Raw genomic sequence first — 12,755 nt, forward strand, 5'->3', positions numbered from 1 at the left:
TTTATTTTTAGAATGCCTGAGGTCACCCAGGTGTCTCTATCATTAGAATGCCTGGTGTCCAGGAGTCTCTATCATGAGAATGCCTGCGGTCGCCCAGGAGTCTCTATCATGAGAATGCCTGGGGTCGCCCAGGAGTCTCTTCAGTTACAATGCCTAGGGTTGGCCAGGTGTCTGTATTTTTAGAATGTGTGAGGTTACCCCTGTGTCTCTATCATTAGAACGAATGACTGTTGTTGGCCAGGAGTTTCTCCTGTTACAATGCCAGAAGTCAGTCAGGTGGTTCTATCCTTAGAATGCCTGTGGTTGTGCAGGTGTCTTTACCATTAGAATGCCTGGCGTTGGTCAAAAGCCACTATCATTACAATGCCTGGGATCAGCCAGGCATCTCCCCTGTTAGAATGCCTGGAGTTGGCTACGTGTCTCTATCCTCAGAATGCCTGAGGTTGCCAGATGTCTTTATCATAAGAATGCCTGGGTTCAGTCAGGTATCTCTCCTTTAAGAATGCCTGGGGTCGAATACGTGTCTCTATCTTTAGAAGGTCCGAAGTATCCCAGATGTCCCTATCATTAAAATGCCTGAGGTTGGCCAGGAGTCTCTCCCGTTAGAATGCTGGTGGTCGCCCAGGTGTCTCTATCATTACAATGCCTGGAGTCAGCCATGAGTCTCTCTCATTAGAATAGCTGGGGTTGCCCAGGTGTCTTTATCATTAGAATGCCTGGGGTTGTACAGAAGTCTCTCCCATTAGAATGCCTGGAGTCAAACAGGTGTCTCTATCATTACAGTGCCTGGGGTGGGCCAGGAATCTCTCCCACTAGAATACCTGGGTTCGAGAAGTTGTGACTATCAGAACGTCTGGGGGCTGGCCAGGAGTCTCTCTGGTGAGAATGCTTGAGGTCGCCTAATTGTCTCTATCATTACAATGCCTGGGGTGGGCCTGGAGTCTCTCCAATTAGAGTGCCTGAGGTCACTCAGGTGTTTGTATTATTATAATGCCAGGGGTCACGCAAGTGTTTTTATCATTAGAATGCCTGTGGTTAGCCAAAAGTCTTTTTTATTAGAATGCCTGGGGTCACCCAGGTGTCTCTTATCATTAGAATACCTGGGGCTGGCCAAGAGTCCCTCTCATTATAATGCCTGGGGTGACCCCAGGCATTCTAATGTAATTGTAATTCTATCATTACAGTGTCTGGGGTTGGTCACAACTCTGTCCCATTAGAATTCCTGTGGTTGCCCAGGTGTCTCTATCATTAAAATGGCTGGAGTCTTCCATGAGTCTCTCCCATTAGAATGACTAAAGTCACCCCACTGTCTCTATCATTAGAATGCCTTGGGTCATCCCAATGTCTCTTATTATAATGCCTAGTTTTGGCCTGGAGTCACTCCCATTAGAATGCCTGGGCTCTTTCAGGTATCTTTATCATTACAATACCTGAGGTCACCAAGGTGTCTCTCTGATTAGAATGCCTGGGGTTGGCCAGAAGTCTCTCCTGCTAGAATGCCTAGGGTCAGCCAGGTGTCTTTATTTTTAGAATGCCTGAGGTCACCCAGTTGTCTCTATCATTAGAATGCCTGGGGGTACCCAGGAGTCTCTGTCAGTAGAATGCCTAGGATTGGCCACCTGTCTCTATCCTTAGAATGCATAAGGTCACCCATGAGTCTCTATCATTAGAATGACTGGTGTTGACCAGGAGTCTCTCCCATCACAATGCCAGAAGCCAGTCAGGTAGTTCTATACTTAGAATGCCTGAGGTCAGACAGGCATTCTATGTCTTTACCATTAGAATGCCTGATGTCGGCCAAAAGCCACTGTCATTACAATGCCTGGGGTTGGCCAGGCATCTCTCCCATTAGAATGCCTGGGGTGGGCTAGGTGTCTCTATCCTTAGAATATCTGAGATTGCCAGGTGTCTTTATCATTAGAATGCCTGGGGTTGGCCAGGAGTCTCTCCCATTAGAGTGGCTGGGGGTGCCCAGGTGTCTATATCATGAGAATGCCTGGGGTTGGCCAGGAGTCTTTCTCATTAGAACGCCTGGGGTTGCCCATTTGTTCCTTTCATTAGAATATATGGGACCAGGAATCTCTCCCATTAGAATGCCTGGGGATGCCCAGGTGTCTCTATCATTAGAATGCCTGGGTTTGGCAAGAGTTTCTCCCATTGGAATGCCTGGGGTTGCCCAGGTGTCTCTATCATTAGAATGCGTGGGGTTGGCCAAGTGTTTCTATTATTAGAATGCCTAAGGTCAGTCAGGAATCTCTCCCATTATAATGCCTGGGATCACCCAAGTGTCTTTATCATTTTATTTTTATTTTATTTATTATTATTATTATACTTTAAGTTCTAGGGTACATGTGCATAACGTGCAGGTTTGTTACATATGTATACTTGTGCCATGTTGCTGTGCTGCACCCATCAACTCGTCAGCACCCATCAACTCGTCATTTACATCAGGTATAACTCCCAATGCAATCCCTCCCCCCTCCCCCCTCCCCATGATAGGCCCCAGTGTGTGATGTTCCCCTTCCCGAGTCCAAGTGATCTCATTGTTCAGTTCCCACCTATGAGTGAGAACATGCGGTGTTTGGTTTTCTGTTCTTGTGATAGTTTGCTAAGAATGATGGTTTCCAGCTGCATCCATGTCCCTACAAAGGACACAAACTCATCCTTTTTTATGGCTGCATAGTATTCCATGGTGTATATGTGCCACATTTTCTTAACCCAGTCTGTCACTGATGGACATTTGGGTTGATTCCAAGTCTTTGCTATTGTGAATAGTGCCGCAATAAACATACGTGTGCATGTGTCTTTATAGCAGCATAATTTATAATCCTTTGGGTATATACCCAGTAATGGGATGGCTGGGTCATATGGTACATCTAGTTCTAGATCCTTGAGGAATTGCCATACTGTTTTCCATAATGGTTGAACTAGTTTACAATCCCACCAACAGTGTAAAAGTGTTCCTATTTCTCCACATCCTCTCCAGCACCTGTTGTTTCCTGACTTTTTAATGATCACCATTCTAACTGGTGTGAGATGGTATCTCATTGTGGTTTTGATTTGCATTTCTCTGATGGCCAGTGATGATGAGCATTTTTTCATGTGTCTGTTGGCTGTATGAATGTCTTCTTTTGAGAAATGTCTGTTCATATCCTTTGCCCACTTTTTGATGGGGTTGTTTGTTTTTTTCTTGTAAATTTGTTTGAGTTCTTTGTAGGTTCTGGATATTAGCCCTTTGTCAGATGAGTAGATTGCAAAAATTTTCTCCCATTCTGTAGGTTGCCTGTTCACTCTGATGGTAGTTTCTTTTGCTGTGCAGAAGCTCTTTAGTTTAATTAGATCCCATTTGTCAATTTTGACTTTTGCTGCCGTTGCTTTTGGCGTTTTAGACATGAAGTCTTTGCCCATGCCTATGTCCTGAATGGTACTACCTAGGTTTTCCTCTAGGATTTTTATGGTATTAGGTCTAACATTTAAGTCTCTAATCCATCTTGAATTAATTTTCATATAAGGAGTAAGGAAAGGATCCAGTTTCAGCTTTCTACTTATGGCTAGCCAATTTTCCCAGCACCATTTATTAAATAGGGAATCCTGTCCCCATTTCTTGTTTCTCTCAGGTTTGTCAAAGATCAGATGGCTGTAGATGTGTGGTATTATTTCTGAGGACTCTGTTCTGTTCCATTGGTCTATATCTCTGTTTTGGTACCAGTACCATGCTGTTTTGGTTACTGTAGCCTTGTAGTATAATTTGAAGTCAGGTAGCGTGATGCCTCCAGCTTTGTTCTTTTTGCTTAGGATTGTCTTGGCAATGCGGGCTCTTTTTTGGTTCCATATGAACTTTAAAGCCGTTTTTTCCAATTCTGTGAAGAAACTCATTGGTAGCTTGATGGGGATGGCATTGAATCTATAAATAACCTTGGGCAGTTTGGCCATTTTCACAATATTGATTCTTCCTATCCATGAGCATGGTATGTTCTTCCATTTGTTTGTGTCCTCTTTGATTTCACTGAGCAGTGGTTTGTAGTTCTCCTTGAAGAGGTCCTTTACATCCCTTGTAAGTTGGATTCCTAGGTATTTTATTCTCTTTGAAGCAATTGTGAATGGAAGTTCGTTCATGATTTGGCTCTCTGTTTGTCTGTTACTGGTGTATAAGAATGCTTGTGATTTTTGCACATTAATTTTGTATCCTGAGACTTTGCTGAAGTTGCTTATCAGCTTAAGGAGATTTTGGGCTGAGGCAATGGGGTTTTCTAAATATACAATCATGTCATCTGCAAAGAGGGACAATTTGACTTCTTCTTTTCCTAACTGAATACCCTTGATTTCTTTCTCTTGCCTGATTGCCCTAGCCAGAACTTCCAACACTATGTTGAATAGGAGTGGTGAGAGAGGGCATCCCTGTCTTGTGCCAGTTTTCAAAGGGAATTTTTCCAGTTTTTACCCTTTCAGTATGATATTGGCTGTGGGTTTGTCATAAATAGCTCTTATTATTTTGAGGTACGTTCCGTCAACACCGAATTTATTGAGCGTTTTTAGCTTGAAGGGCTGTTGAATTTTGTCAAAAGCCTTTTCTGCATCTATTGAGGTAATCATGTGGTTCTTGTCTTTGGTTCTGTTTATATGCTGGATTATGTTTATTGATTTGCGAATGTTGAACCAGCCTTGCATCCCAGGGATGAAGCCCACTTGATCATGGTGGATAAGCTTTTTGATGTGTTGCTGAATCCGGTTTGCCAGTATTTTATTGAGGATTTTTGCATCGATGTTCATCAGGGATATTGGTCTAAAATTCTCTTTTTTTGTTGTGTCTCTGCCAGGCTTTGGTATCAGGATGATGTTGGCCTCATAAAATGAGTTAGGGAGAATTCCCTCTTTTTCTATTGATTGGAATAGTTTCAGAAGGAATGGTACCAGCTCCTCTTTGTACCTCTGGTAGAATTCGGCTGTGAATCCATCTGGTCCTGGACTTTTTTTGGTTGGTAGGCTATTAATTATTGCCTCAATTTCAGAGCCTGCTATTGGTCTATTCAGGGATTCAACTTCTTCCTGGTTTAGTCTTGGAAGAGTGTAAGTGTCCAGGAAATTATCCATTTCTTCTAGATTTTCCAGTTTATTTGCGTAGAGGTGTTTATAGTATTCTCTGATGGTAGTTTGTATTTCTGTGGGGTCGGTGGTGATATCCCCTTTATCATTTTTTATTGCATCAATTTGATTCTTCTCTCTTTTCTTCTTTATTAGTCTTGCTAGCGGTCTGTCAATTTTGTTGATCTTTTCAAAAAACCAACTCCTGGATTCATTGATTTTTTGGAGGGTTTTTTGTGTTTCTATCTCCTTCAGTTCTGCTCTGATCTTAGTTATTTCTTGCCTTCTGCTAGCTTCCGGATGTGTTTGCTCTTGCTTCTCTAGTTCTTTTAATTGCGATGTTAGAGTGTCAATTTTAGATCTTTCCTGCTTTCTCTTGTGTGCATTTAGTGCTATAAATTTCCTCTACACACTGCTTTAAATGTGTCCCAGAGATTCTGGTATGTTGTATCTTTGTTCTCATTGGTTTCAAAGAACATCTTTATTTCTGCCTTCATTTTGTTATGTACCCAGTAGTCATTCAGGAGCAGGTTGTTCAGTTTCCATGTAGTTGGGCGGTTTTGATTGAGTTTCTTAGTCCTGAGTTCTAGTTTGATTGCACTGTGGTCTGAGAGACAGTTTGTTATAATTTCTGTTCTTGTACATTTGCTGAGGAGTGCTTTACTTCCAATTATGTGGTCAATTTTGGAATAAGTGCGATGTGGTGCTGAGAAGAATGTATATTCTGTTGATTTGGGGTGGAGAGTTCTATAGATGTCTGTTAGGTCTGCTTGCTGCAGAGATGAGTTCAATTCCTGGATATCCTTGTTAACTTTCTGTCTCGTTGATCTGTCTAATGTTGACAGTGGAGTGTTGAAGTCTCCCATTATTATTGTATGGGAGTCTAAGTCTCCTTGTAAGTCTCTAAGGACTTGCTTTATGAATCTGGGTGCTCCTGTATTGGGTGTATATATATTTAGGATAGTTAGCTCTTCCTGTTGAATTGATCCCTTTACCATTATGTAATGGCCTTCTTTGTCTCTTTTGATCTTTGATGGTTTAAAGTCTGTTTTATCAGAGACTAGTATTGCAACCTCTGCTTTTTTTTGTTCTCCATTTGCTTGGTAAATCTTCCTCTATCCCTTTATTTTGAGCCTATGTATGTCTCTGCATGTGAGATGGGTCTCCTGAATACAGCAGACTGATGGGTCTTGACTCTTTATCCAGTTTGCCAGTCTGTGTCTTTTAATTGGAGCATTTAGTCCATTTACATTTAAGGTTAATATTGTTATGTGTGAACTTGATCCTGCCATTATGATATTAACTGGTTATTTTGCTCGTTAGTTGATGCAGTTTCTTCCTAGCCTCGATGGTCTTTACATTTTGGCATGTTTTTGCAATGGCTGGTACCGGTTGTTCCTTTCCATGTTTAGTGCTTCCTTCAGGGTCTCTTGTAAGGCAGGCCTAGTGGTGACAAAATCTCTAAGCATTTGCTTATCTGTAAAGGATTTTATTTCTCCTTCGCTTATGATACTTAGTTTGGCTGGATATGAAATTCTGGGTTTAAAATTATATTCTTTAAGAATGTTGAATATTGGCCCCCACTCTCTTCTGGCTTGTAGAGTTTCTGCCGAGAGATCTGCTGTTAGTCTGATGGGCTTCCCTTTGTGGGTAACCCGACCTTTCTCTCTGGCTGCCCTTAAGATTTTTTCCTTCATTTCAACTTTGGTGAATCTGGCAATTATGTGTCTTGGAGTTGCTCTTCTCGAGGAGTATCTTTGTGGCATTCTCTCTATTTCCTGGATTTGAATGTTGGCCTGCCCTCCTAGGTTGGGGAAGTTCTCCTGGATGATATCCTGAAGAGTGTTTTCCAACTTGGTTCCATTTTCCCCCTCACTTTCAGGCACCCCAATCAGACGTAGATTTGGTCTTTTTACATAATCCCATACTTCTTGCAGGCTTTGTTCATTTCTTTTTCTTCTTTTTTCTTTTGGTTTCTCTTCTCGCTTCATTTCATTCATTTGATCCTCAATCGCTGATACTCTTTCTTCCAGTTGATCGAGTCGGTTACTGAAGCTTGTGCATTTGTCACGTATTTCTCGTGTCATGGTTTTCATCTCTTTCATTTCGTTTATGACCTTCTCTGCATTAATTACTCTAGCCATCAATTCTTCCACTTTTTTTTCAAGATTTTTATTTTCTTTGCGCTGGGTACGTAATTCCTCCTTTAGCTCTGAGAAGTTTGATGGACTGAAGCCTTCTTCTCTCATCTCGTCAAAGTCATTCTCCGTCCAGCTTTGATCCGTTGCTGGTGATGAGCTGCACTCATTTGCTGGGGGAGATGTGCTCTTATTTTTTGAATTTCCAGCTTTTCTGCCCTGCTTTTCCCCCATCTTTGTGGTTTTATCTGCCTCTGGTCTTTGATGATGGTGACGTACTGATGGGGTTTTGGTGTAGGTGTCCTTCCTGTTTGATAGTTTTCCTTCTAACAGTCAGGACCCTCAGCTGTAGGTCTGTTGGAGATTGCTTGAGGTCCACTCCAGACCCTGTTTGCCTGGGTATCAGCAGCAGAGGCTGCAGAAGATAGAATATTTCTGAACAGCGAGTGTACCTGTCTGATTCTTGCTTTGGAAGCTTCCTCTCAGGGGAGTACTCCACCCTGTGAGGTGTGGGGTGTCAGACTGCCCCTAGTGGGGGATGTCTCCCAGTGAGGCTACTCAGGGGTCAGGGACCCACTTGAGCAGGCCGTCTGTCCCTTCTCAGATCTCAACCTCCGTGTTGGGAGATCCACTGCTCTCTTCAAAGCTGTCAGACAGAGTCGTTTGCATCTGCAGGGGTTTCTGCTGCGTTTGTTATTGTTTACTGTGCCCTGTCCCCAGAGGTGGAGTCTACAGAGACAGGCAGGTTTCCTTGAGCTGCTGTGAGCTCCACCCAGTTGGAGCTTCCCAGTCGCTTTGTTTACCTACTTAAGCCTCAGCAATTGCGGGCGCCCCTCCCCCAGTCTCGCTGCTGCCTTGCCGGTAGATCACAGACTGCTGTGCTAGCAATGAGGGAGGCTCCGTGGGCGTGGGACCCTCCCGGCCAGGTGTGGGATATAATCTCCTGGTGTGCCCGTTTCCTTAAAGCGCAGTATTGGGGTGGGAGTTACCCGATTTTCCAGGTGTTGTGTGTCTCAGTTCCCCTGGCTAGGAAAAGGGATTCCCTTCCCCCTTGCGCTTCCCAGGTGAGGCGATGCCTCGCCCTGCTTCAACTCTCGCTGGTCAGGCTGCAGCAGCTGACCAGCACCGATTGTCCGGCACTCCCTAGTGAGATGAACCCAGTACCTCAGTTGAAAATGCAGAAATCACGGGTCTTCTGTGTCGCTCACGCTGGGAGTTGGAGACTGGAGCTGTTCCTATTCGGCCATCTTCACCCTTTGATTCTTCATTGTGCAGCTTTGAGACTAGTGCCTATGTGTGTTATTTGTTTCCCTGTTTTTTTTGGTAGGTCTTATATAAAACTAACATTCCTTTGTTTTAGTGTTGTGAAGGGCCTCCCTCTTCCTTTATGTGAAGTGTTGAATATAGTAAATATATATTGTGGTTGCACTACTGTAAACTTGTATGTAGGGTGATGACCCTCTTTGTCCTAGGTGTGCCCTTTCCTTATCTCTATTAAATTGTAAATAGGACTACTGCATGTACTCTCTTTGCAGTGAATTTGAAATGGAAGGCCAGGTTTCTATAACTTTTGAACAGGTACTTTGTGAAATGACTCAATATCTATTGTGATAAGCTCATTGGCAGCTTAGCATTTTGCAGAGGAATTGTTTTGCAGGAAATATTTAATTTTCAAAAACATAATGATTAATGTTCCAATTATGCATTGCTTCCCCCAGTATAAATCAGGAATATTTGTGAGAAACTATTGGGGACTTTATTTTTATCTTTTATTTATTTTATTTTATTTTTTTTGAGATGGAGTTTCACTTTTGTTGCCCAGGCTGGGGTGCAATGGTGCAATCTTGGCTCACTGCAACCTCAGCCTCCCAGGTTCAAATGATTCTCCTGCCTCAGCCTCCTGAGTAGCTGGGATTATACAGGCATGCTTCACCATGCCCAGCTAATTTTGTATTTTTAGTAGAAACGGGGTTTCACCATATCGTTCAGGCTGGTCTTGAACTCCCGACCTCAGGTGATTGGCCAGCCTCGGCTTCCCAAAGTGCTGGGATTACAGGCATGAGCCACCACGCCCGGCCAGGGACTATACTCTTTTTAAAATAGACATTTGTGGGGCTCACACAATAAATGAAACAGTACCCTCTAAAAAAGAGAAGAAAAGAATCAGGCAGTCAAACTTAGAGCAACATTGTCTTATTAAAGCATAGTTTATTTCACTAGAAAACATTTAGTATCAAGGACTATTATATACTTCATTACTAGAAGTTCTTTTTTAAAATTACATTTAAAACAATCACTGAAAACTTGATCCACAACACACTTTCTTTATTTTCCTTAAACATCTTGGAAGCCCAAGCTTCTGAGAATCATGTGGCGCTACTTCTGTTGCCTTCCCTCCGTCTCTCTGTCTCTCTCTCCTTCTCTGTCCCTCTCTCTTTCTCTGCCATTCTCTCTCTTTCCCTCTCCCCCTCCCCTGTCTCTCTCGCTCGTTGTCTCTCTCCTCCCTCAGTTTCAATCTCTCCATCCATCTCTTCCTTGCTCTCCTTCAAGCCGTTCGTGTGTGCATGCGTGTGTGTGTGTCTGTGTGTGTGTGTGCACGCAGCGCGCGCGCGTTTGGGTTCGCGGGCGCAAGCGCCCTGGTGTGTCTGTGTGTGGGGCTGTGGATTTGCTCCTGGTGGTGGTGGGGTGTGTCTGGTTTTCTCTCAGCCCCTCTCGCCGGGATGAGGCTGCCGGCTCTAGTGCCAGCCTGGGGCAAAGCAGGGCCATCGCCCAACGCCCCACCCCCCACGCTCTCTTGCCCACCGGCCGGGTCTTGGTCGGGACAAGCGACAGTGGTGGGGGCGTTGTGAGAAAAAGGTCACGTGCGGCTGGGCCAGCTTTTCGCCCTTGGCCAGCCCTGATGGCTCTGGGTGGGTGGGGCAAGAGGGGGCCTCGCAGGAGATCCTGAGCCGCCAGGAATCCAAAAGAATACTTGCGCGACAGGGCGGATGACCGGACGGGGTCCCAGAATCGTAGGCCCTAGGCCCTGACGCCTCGGAGCACTCCCTGTTCCGAGCGGGCCCGACGTGGTGGAAGCTCGGGAGCTGGGGGAAGGCCGCAGGCGAATGGCTCGGGGGGTCCCAATCCCAGTCCTGCAGTTCCCGGGGTGGCAGGGCCGGATGGAAGCTGGCGGGCATGGCTGGGCAGGGCTCTTGGGGCAGCCAGGCGCCTCTGGGCCATACCACCTTGAACACACCCGATCTCCTCTGATCTCCGAAGCTAAGAAGGCTCGGGCCTGATTAGTACTTGGATGGGAGACCACCGGGCCATTCCACCCTAAACGCGTCGGATGGCTTCTGATCTCGAAGCTGAGCAGGGTCGGGCGTGGTTAGTACTTGGACGGGAGACCGCCTGGGAATATTGGGTGCTGTAGGGCTTTTTTGCTTTCTTTCTTGTCTTTATTTCTTTTCTACCTTCCTTTCTTCCCTTCTTTCTCTCTCAATTCCTTCCTTCCTTCCTTCCTTCCTTCCTTCCTTCCTTCCTTCCTTCCTTCCTTCCTTCCTTCCTTCCTTCCTTCTTTTCTTTTCTTTTCTTTTCTTTTCTCTTCTTTCTTTCTTTCTTTCTTTCTCTTTCTTTCTTTCTTTCTTTCTTTCTTTCTTTCTTTCTCTCTCTCTCTCTCTCTCTCTTTCTTTCTTTCTTTCTTTCTTTCTTTCTTTCTTTCTTTCTTCTTTCTTTCTTTCTTTCTTTCTTTCTTTCTTTCTTTCTTTCTTTCTTTCTTTCTTTCTTTCTTTCTTTTCTCTTCTTTCTCTTCCAGACAGAGTCTCGCTCTGTCACCCAGACTGGAGTGCAGTGGCCCGATCTCGGCTCACTGCAAGCTCCACTTCCAGGGTTCACGCCATTCTCCTGCCTCAGCCTCCCGAGCAGCTGGGACTACAGACACACCCCAGCACGCCCGGCTCATGTTTTGTAGTTTTAGTAGAGGTGGGGTTTCACCTCGTGAGCCAGGCTGGTCTGGATCTCCTGACATCGTGATCCACCCGCCTCGGTCTCCCAAAGTGCTGGGATTACAGGCTTGATCCACCGCGCCTGGCCTGCTGTAGGCTTTTGTGGCTTCCCGCCTCCCTCCCTTCCCCCTACTGTCGAGATGCTTCCCAGCCTCCTCTGACTCTGCTCCCCCTTTATCGCCCCCCTACACTCAGCCGGGGACCTCCTTCTGGGGGTGCGCCACCAAAGCACCACCCGGGCAGCAGCATCCCAGCGCTTCCGCCTCACCGCCGCCCCGCCAGGAGCCCGGCTCCAGCCCCGGAGGGCAGGGGGCAGGACCCCAAAGGCATAGGCACCGGTTCCCTGCCTTTTGCAGTGCCTTCCCGCTCCCGGAACGCCCAGGCGATACAATCCACTCATCCGCACCACCGCAACCTTCCAAATCGCGGGAAGGGGCGGGCAGGGGCAGCGGGTGCCGCACAGGTCAGTCAAGACCTCCACTCCAGAATGCAGGGGCTGCTTTATCCGGGGGAAGGACATTACTTCGCCAGCCACCAGGGAAACTTTCCCTGTGCACCCAGATTCCCATTGCCACCATCTTCGTGTAAACTACAGTCCCGAGAACACGCCAGAGACCCAGGCCTCGGGCCCTGTGGGCACGCCCCGAGCCACGGCTCCCGCCAAATGGGCAGGCCTACTCTGCAAATCAAGGGGCCCACCGCACCGCACCAAGAGCACAGGGAGGTGCCAACAAAGGAAGGAGCCTAAGATACCCACCTCCAAAACAAGCAATTAATCCAAGACAACATCCGTATCAGCGCTGCGTTGCTCCTCTCGCATGGACGGCCTGGCCACCCTATTCTGGCCCAGCCCAAGCCCCCTCCACCCTATCCCGGTCTGCTCAAAAGGGCCCTGCCTACCAGAGCAGGGAACTCCCTCTCCAAATCTCTATCGCTCTCGATTTCTAGCTCCCTCCCCCTCTCTCTTCTGGGTTTGCCCCTGCACGTGGAGATACTTCTGTCGCCTTCCCTCTGTCTCTCTGTCTCTCTCTCTTTCTCTGTCCCTCTCTCTCTGCCTGTCTGTCTCTTTCCCTGTCCTCCTCCCCTGTCTCTCTAGATGGCTGTCTCTCTCCCTCCCTTGGTTTCAATCTCTCCATCCATCTCTTCCTTGCCCTACTTCAAGCCGTTTGTGTGTGCGTGCATGTGTATGTGTGTGTGTGTGTGTGTGTGTGTGTGCGCGCGCGCGCGCGCCTCAGCCCCTCTCGCTGGGGATCAGACTGCAGGCTCTACTGCCAGCCTGGGGCAAAGCAGGGCCATCCCCCAACCCCCAACCCCCAACCCCCCATGCCCTCTTGCCCACTGGCAGGATCTTGGTCGGGACAAGCTACCGTGGTGGGGGCGTTGTGAGAAAAAGGCTACGTGTGGCTGGGCCAGCTGTTCGCCCTTGGCCAGCCCTGAAGGCTCTGGGTGGGTGGGGCAAGAGGTGGCCTCTCAGGAGCTACTGAGCCGGCCAGGAATCCGAAAGAATACCTCCGCGACAGTAGGAAGGACTGGACGGAGTCCCAAGATCGTG

Source organism: Macaca nemestrina, chromosome 1 (assembly GCF_043159975.1).
Source record: "Macaca nemestrina isolate mMacNem1 chromosome 1, mMacNem.hap1, whole genome shotgun sequence".
Classification (NCBI taxonomy): domain Eukaryota; kingdom Metazoa; phylum Chordata; class Mammalia; order Primates; family Cercopithecidae; genus Macaca; species Macaca nemestrina.